This window comes from Oncorhynchus mykiss, chromosome 16 (assembly GCF_057628025.1).
Source record: "Oncorhynchus mykiss isolate SJ-2025 chromosome 16, ASM5762802v1, whole genome shotgun sequence".
Taxonomy (NCBI): Eukaryota; Metazoa; Chordata; class Actinopteri; order Salmoniformes; family Salmonidae; genus Oncorhynchus; species Oncorhynchus mykiss.
In genome coordinates this window covers 73,795,222-73,802,046 of record NC_143037.1, presented here as the reverse complement: position 1 = coordinate 73,802,046, position 6,825 = coordinate 73,795,222, and the positions used below count along the sequence as shown (strand labels likewise).

The window sequence follows — 6,825 nt, the reverse complement described above, 5'->3', positions numbered from 1 at the left end:
TACCATTTTTAAGCTCCAGAGCCAAATGAGAAATGCAGTGTCCTCGAACGACCAACATTATGAAGAAATAGTATATGATTCTGAATGTTCACTCATATCTCGCGACCCACCTATGACATGTTAATAACCGCTTTGGGTCCCAAATCATAGTTTAAGAATTCATGTCAGAGGTTCTTGAGTTTATTCATCTCGAGACCCAAATGAAAAATGTACTGTCCTCGAATGATCATAGTTACGAAGAAATAGTATGTGATTACCAGTGATTACTGATATCTCGCTACCCACCTCTCACCAGTGTTGCCAATTTAGCGACTTTGTCGCTATATTTAGTGAGTATTCAGAAAAATGACAAGAATCGACAGAAGAAAGTTCAATTGTAGTTCTAAACATACTTAGGGTGTTTTTTACTCACTTTTTGTCTCTCCCGAGACGTTATTCCTCTCTCCTACAGCGTCAATCACAATTACATCCACTTGGCCAATTATGAAAATTATGTGATGACGTCATTTAGCGAGTTCTAGCTACTTTTAGGACCAGCAATAGCTACTTTCCTTCCTGAGGATTTGGCAACACTGCCTCTCACATGCTCAGGCCCACTTTGCGTCCCAAAACGTAGCTTAAGAAACCCTGTTGCTAGACAATTGAAGGTGTCTGTATCGTTTCCAATATTAGTAAAATACATTTCTTTTGTGATGTGATTTTGCTAGACAGAGATGTGGGTTAAATTAATGAGACTGGTTTGATTCAAATAGGTGTGGGTGTTCACATCTGCAACATATATGACTTTTATGGGTGCTGTGGCTTAGTTGGTTAAAGTGCCTGTCTAGTAAACAGGAGTTCCTGAGTTCAAATCTCAGCAGTACCTTGTTATTGTTCACATTGGTGGAGAAGGTCAGAGGGGAGGGCACTCAGGTTTTCTCTCCAATGGGTTTAGAGAATTAGAGATGACGTGAGGAGGATGCAATTGAGATATTCCAATGTCACGGAAAAAGGGCACTTTTTGAATTAGAAAAAACCTACCGAACTCAGGAACTCCTGTTTACTAGACAGGCACTTTAACCAACTCCACTGTTTCTTCAGTTTATTCATTATCGAGACCAAAATGAAAAGAGTTTAGCCAGCTTGTGCACATCACTTTCACAGCCTATGTAGGCTTTACAAAGCCAGCTCTTGTAGCCGGCCGTGATCGTATAGTGGTTAGTACTCTGCGTTGTGGTCGCAGCAACCCTGGTTCAAATCCGGGTCACGGCACTGCAATGTAATTTTAGAAGGGTTGTTTTTTGAATGAGTTAAGACTTACTATGCAAGCTAAGAAACTCAGCAACTCTGCCGTTTGACAAAGTTCCCCACCATATTGTAGGTTAATTACTTACACGAAATGATTCATCTGCTGTTTCAGACGTTTTTACAATTTTTAAGCTCGAGAGCCAAATGAGAAATGCAGTGTCCTCGAACGACCAACAATATGAAGAAATAGTGTATGATTCTGAATGTTCACTCATATCTTGCGACCCACCTATGACATGTTAATAACCGCTTTGGGTCCCAAATCATAGTTTAAGAATTCATGTCAGAGGTTCTTGAGTTTATTCATCTCGAGACCCAAATGAAAAATGTACTGTCCTCGAATGATCATAGTTACGAAGAAATAGTATGTGATTACCATTGATTACTGATATCTCGCTACCCACCTCTCACCAGTGTTGCCAACTTAGCGACTTTGTCGCTATATTTAGTGAGTATTCAGAAAAAAGACAAGAATCGACAGAAGAAAGTTCAATTGTAGTTCTAAACATACTTAGGGTGTTTTTTACTCACTTTTTGTCTCTCCCGAGACATTATTCCTCTCTCCTACAGCGTCAATCACAATTACATCCACTTGGCCAATTATGAAAATTATGTGATGACGTCATTTAGCGACTTCTAGCTACTTTTAGGACCAGCAATAGCTACTTTCCTTCCTGAGGATTTGGCAACACTGCCTCTCACATGCTCAGGCCCACTTTGCGTCCCAAAACGTAGCTTAAGAAACCCTGTTGCTAGACAATTGAAGGTGTCTGTATCGTTTCCAATATTAGTAAAAGACATCTCTTTTGTGATGTGATTTTGCTAGACAGAGATGTGGGTTAAATTAATGAGACTGGTTTGATTCAAATAGGTGTGGGTGTTCACATCTGCAACATATATGACTTTTATGGGTGCTGTGGCTTAGTTGGTTAAAGTGCCTGTCTAGTAAACAGGAGATCCTGAGTTCAAATCTCAGCAGTACCTTTTTATTGTTCACATTGGTGGAGAAGGTCAGAGGGGAGGGCACTCAGGTTTTCTCACCAATGGGTTTAGAGAATTAGAGATGACGTGAGGAGGATGCAATTGAGATATTCCAATGTCACGGAAAAAGGGCACTTTTTGAATGAGAAAAAACCTACCGACTGTGTAAAGCTCCACTGTTTCTTCAGTTTATTCATTATCGAGACCAAAATGAAAAGAGTTTAGCCAGCTTGTGCACATCACTTTCACAGCCTATGTAGGCTTTACAAAGCCAGCTCTTGTAGCCGGCCGTGATCGTATAGTGGTTAGTACTCTGCGTTGTGGTCGCAGCAACCCCGGTTCGAATCCGGGTCACGGCACTGCAATGTAATTTTAGAAGGGTTGTTTTTTGAATGAGTTAAGACTTACTATGCAAGCTAAGAAACTCAGCAACTCTGCCGTTTGACAAAGTTCCCCACCATATTGTAGGTTAATTACTTACACGAAATGATTCATCTGCTGTTTCAGACGTTTTTACAATTTTTAAGCTCCAGAGCCAAATGAGAAATGCAGTGTCCTCGAACGACCAACATTATGAAGAAATAGTATATGATTCTGAATGTTCACTCATATCTCGCGACCCACCTATGACATGTTAATAACCGCTTTGGGTCCCAAATCATAGTTTAAGAATTCATGTCAGAGGTTCTTGAGTTTATTCATCTCGAGACCCAAATGAAAAATGTACTGTCCTCGAATGATCATAGTTACGAAGAAATAGTATGTGATTAACATTGATTACTGATATCTCGCTACTGTTAGTGTTCAAATACTGGAGAGTTGAGACCAAATCACGGACGCTGGACAGAGTGGATTTCAGTTGTAACAAAAGACAGTTTTAATGAGTCAGAGATATCTTGTCCCGCAGTTTTACGTGCACGGACCTAGTTCACATAACTCGGCAAGGAGCCAGGTGAAAAAGAGGCCTATACAATGGTTACATACATTTTTATACATAGAATAAAGTAGGTGGAGTCTTGTCGTTTCGGTCTTCTTGACTGGTCGGAGGGTTGGAGGCGGGCCTTGCTCTAGCCAGAGCGGGCCCCATTGGTGCACAGCAAAAGTTCTTTGCTCTTGGGACCGGCCAGTTAGAGGGAGATGAGATGTGTGTTTATATAAGGAAGAGGGGGTCAGTCTTATGGCTGGGTGTATGTGTTCTTACTACGGAATGTCTTTGTTTATATGAGCTATGTGTATGAATATTTATATAACAAATCCCCCTCTTCACGTCTATTAGACGTGAAAACTATAGCAGAAAGGTGGCGGTTGCAATCGTGGGTATACATAAGGTGGTGCTCCTAACCTTGTCTGGTTTGCATGGTGGGTCTGTAGGTGTAGTGCTACGTTTGGGACGGGAGTGATTGGAGGGAGTGATATCAGGAAAGGAGTTAGGGACATGTGTAGGGGTTGGTGTATGTGATGTGGCAGGGTGAAGTAGTTGTTCAATTAACCATGTGAAAGTCCTAGGGTTACTCCAAATATCAGTATGAATATCACAAATAAGGGACCAGATATCCCCAGCCTCACCCAGAGAGGGAGAAATTTCCCTCTAACTGGGCGAGGTTCCCTTCTCAGGGGAGGCGGAGTTTGATGCCGCATCACCTGAGGAAGGAGTGTCTTCATTTGGAATCGAATTTAGGCCGCTCAAATCAGCTCTGACTTCAGTCAGTGTTCTAGAAGGAATTGGGGCTGGGGTGCAATGTGTAAGGCGGTGCCAAGGTGTGCCTGATTTACCTTTGACCTGGACTGAGTGTGAAGTAACCTCCTTCACTTCGTACGGTCCAGTCCACCTGGGTTCCAGCCACTTTCTCTTGTGGACTGTAACCCTCACCCCGTCACCAACCTTTACCTTCAGTAGTGGCGTGTCCCCCGGCAGCTCCCCCTCCTGGACCTTGTGAACCTGGGTAGAGAGTGCTGCAGCGAGAACCGTCAGTTTTTTCACATAATTAGACATTACAATTTGTTGTACATCAAGGGCGGGCATATGACCTCCCTCCCTTGGTGGACCATGCATGACTCTACCAGTCATTATCCCAGGAGGCACATACTTTAGCTATCTTAGCTTTTGCTTTTGGTTTGACGTTCCACCAGATTTTGGGATTGGGGCCTGTACACAGATCCAAATCTGTGGGTTATGCCAAATCTTTCTTCCACCTGTCTCAGGTGTTTGTTAAATGTAAGCCATTTGTCAAATTTGATTTGTCTTGGGATGCCATACCTGGGTATTAGTTTGGTTTGTAGCCACTTAAAGACTGACCTAGCATCCTCCCCTTTTGTTATTATTGCCTCTACCCATTTGGAGAACCTATCTACTATGACTAGGAGATAGAGTTTGCCTTTAGATACATTTTCGGGGCCCATGTCGGTGTAGTCTATACTAATATCCTGAAAACATGCATTAGGTATTACGTATGAGCCCATTGGTGTTTGATATGGTTTCTTTGGGTTGTGTCTGTCACAACCATTGCATTCGTCACAAAATAAATCATCGTCATAAATAAGTCAGTCATATTTTTTATGTGAGGGTGCCACCAGATGTGCGAGGCCTTTTTGGAGGGTCTTAAGTTTGCCTTCGTGTGTGGGGCCATGTGTTTCTCATAAAAGTTCTGGGTCCATCAGTGTGGCCTGCTTCATGGGCATGGGCTGAGTCTGTATAGATATTCAGTCTTTCCTTTTCCTCTGATGAGGACCTGCGTCAATCCGATGATTTCAGCTAATTTGGCCGATGCTGGTTGAGGGATGATGGCTGATTGAAGGGTGACATCACGAGGTGAGCTGTTTTTTCAATAGCTTTTGCTACTGCAGCAACGTATCTGGAGCATGTTGACTGTCCTACCTCAATGTGGTCAAGTTTGAAGAGTAGTACATCAAGACCCTTCTCTCCCCCTCTTGTTTCTGGAATAGGACGGATGAGGTAAATCCCTCCCTTTCAGAAACATCCAAATGGAACTTGTTCTTGTAGTCAGGTGCAGTCAGAGCTGCTGCCGCTGATAGATCTGTTTTCAGGAGTGCTATGGCTGTTGATGCTTCAGCCGTCCAGGCCAGGGGTGCATGGAGGTTCCTTGATCGTAGGATGACCGGTGCTGCCACCCCCTCTGGGCCACACCCAATGGTACAACACCTGATAGGTGGGGTCAGGTGCATCATGTCTTCGTCCCAGTCTGCAGTGTAGAGGCAGTCATCAGTTTCTGTTGCATTGAGTGTGCAATGGATCTCAGCTTGGGGAGTCTTATATGGGTGCAGAGTGTAGATTTGAGCTTTCAGTTGGTTGAACTTAAACTGGATGTGAGGGGTGGCAGGCCCTGTGGGTAGGCATTTTACCCAGTACACTTCTTGGGCTTCAGACAGTGTGGTCATCGGCAGGAGTGGCATCCTCATCATTCTTACTGGGTGATCAGGTGTTGAAGTGGTAGGGTTGGTTGTAATCTTGCTGCTCCTGCTGCATGTGTCTAGGAGAGGGTCCTCTTCCTCTTCCTGGTGCCCCTCCACGTCCTCTTCCTCTTTCTCTCCATTGCTGTTGCTGCAGGGAGAGTGGTTTCGTGCAATATTTGGCATAGTGACCGGGAATTCCGCAGTTATACCACTGGTAGTTTCCCCCTCTGTATGGTCCAGTGTAGGGGCCTCGTTGAGCCCGTTGCCGTCTGTGGGGGAGGGTAATGGGGTGGTGGGGCTGCCTGCTGTTGGATCATCTGAGAGACAGTCTGTGCCACGATCTGAGTGTTATCTGGCTGCTCCCCTTGGTCTTGAGTTTCTACTGCAATCATTTGTTTGGGCGTGATGGCTGCAGACATTTTATCTAAGTCGTCTGATAATGTGTATAATGCGTTATTTAGGTATATTCAATCCTTACTATGTGGTGTTTATTTCTATCGTTGTATGCTTAGCCTGTCCCTGGTCGAGACAAAGGGGGTTATCAGTATGTGACGCCCGCCACGTGTGTATTTCACCGGTATTTTATTTGAATTTGTTCAGCGATTCGTTTAGGTATTTTCTATAAATGATTCTGCGATTTCCTTTTGGAACAATATATCAGTGAATATATGCGGTTCTATAACAATTTTCAGAGTAATTCTAGCTCTTTAGGAAATATAGATAGAATGTCTAGACAACTAAGAGTTGTTCAGTGAATTATTTAAATACTTTCTGTAAACAATTCAGTAAATTCCTTTATGAACTTATATCAGTAAATTCGAGCGATTCTATAGCAATTGTCAGAATAATTATATATCTTTAGGAAATATGGATAGAATAGAAAAACCCCAAAATCAGTGTGTAGCTTTTAGCGTCTGTCAAACAAAGTCTGTACTAAGCTCGGCGGCTTATTTAAATACTTTCTAGAAACAATTCAGTAAGTTCCTTTATGAACTTATATCAGTAAATTCCAGCGATTCTATAGCAATTGTCAGAATAATTTTAAACTTTAGGCAATATCAACAGGAATGAAAAAAACGAAAATCAGTATTCCATTCGATACTAAGGTGGCTTTGTCTACCAGCACGTGTGCATAATAGCCCAGTT

General features: G+C 42.9%; 2 non-coding genes across 2 annotated transcripts; both read left to right on the top strand.

Moving 5' to 3' along the window:
- The first annotated feature begins 2,197 nt into the window (after positions 1-2,197).
- On the top strand, positions 2,198-2,271 carry trnat-agu (transfer RNA threonine (anticodon AGU)). The gene has a single exon. It is a non-coding gene; the product is annotated as a tRNA-Thr (tRNA).
- A 284-nt stretch (positions 2,272-2,555) lies between these two features.
- Positions 2,556-2,627, top strand: trnah-gug (transfer RNA histidin (anticodon GUG)). The gene has a single exon. It is a non-coding gene; the product is annotated as a tRNA-His (tRNA).
- The last annotated feature ends 4,198 nt before the right edge of the window (positions 2,628-6,825 follow it).